This window comes from Penaeus vannamei, chromosome 34, assembly GCF_042767895.1.
Source record: "Penaeus vannamei isolate JL-2024 chromosome 34, ASM4276789v1, whole genome shotgun sequence".
Classification (NCBI taxonomy): domain Eukaryota; kingdom Metazoa; phylum Arthropoda; class Malacostraca; order Decapoda; family Penaeidae; genus Penaeus; species Penaeus vannamei.
In genome coordinates this window covers 23,645,644-23,646,275 of record NC_091582.1, presented here as the reverse complement: position 1 = coordinate 23,646,275, position 632 = coordinate 23,645,644, and positions in this window count along the sequence as shown.

Below are 632 nucleotides of genomic sequence, written 5' to 3'. Positions count from 1 at the left end.
ATCTCTCTCTCTCTCTCTCTCTCTCTCTCTCTCTCTCTCTCTCTCCTCTTGCCCACGCACAACACACACGCACACGCACACACCATGACATTCCCTTCTCCTGTCCACTCTTCTCGCGACCTCATAGCCCGCCCTCATTCACATCCCTCCCTCATCACTCACTCCCTGACCTAGCGAGCCCTCATATCAGTGCCTCATTCGCTCCCGGTGTATCTGTTCGCTATGACTTGCAATTTTTTCTTGGAGGTTCGGTGGGGGTGGGTGACGGGGGTGGGGGGGGGGGCAGGTGGCTCTTCCCCCTTATATCACCTTCAAAGGTCTTCGTCTGTCTCTCTCTCCTTTTCTTTATCGTTCCCTGTCTTCTCGTCCTTGTTCTCTTTCTCATTCTGGCTGTTACATCATCTTATCGTCCTTTCTTCTTCTTCCTCCTCTCCCTTTTCTCCTTTTCCTCTCCCTCTCCCTCTCCCCTCCCTCTCATCAGCTCACCTATTAACTCCCTCTCCCTCTCTGATAACTTCCTCTACCTTTCCTCTCCCCTCTCCCCGCTCTCCCTCTACCCCTTTTCCCCCTTTCCCTTCCTCTCTCTCTCTCTCTTTCCAGCCAGCCTCCCACCCACACTCAAGCCTCCCCCC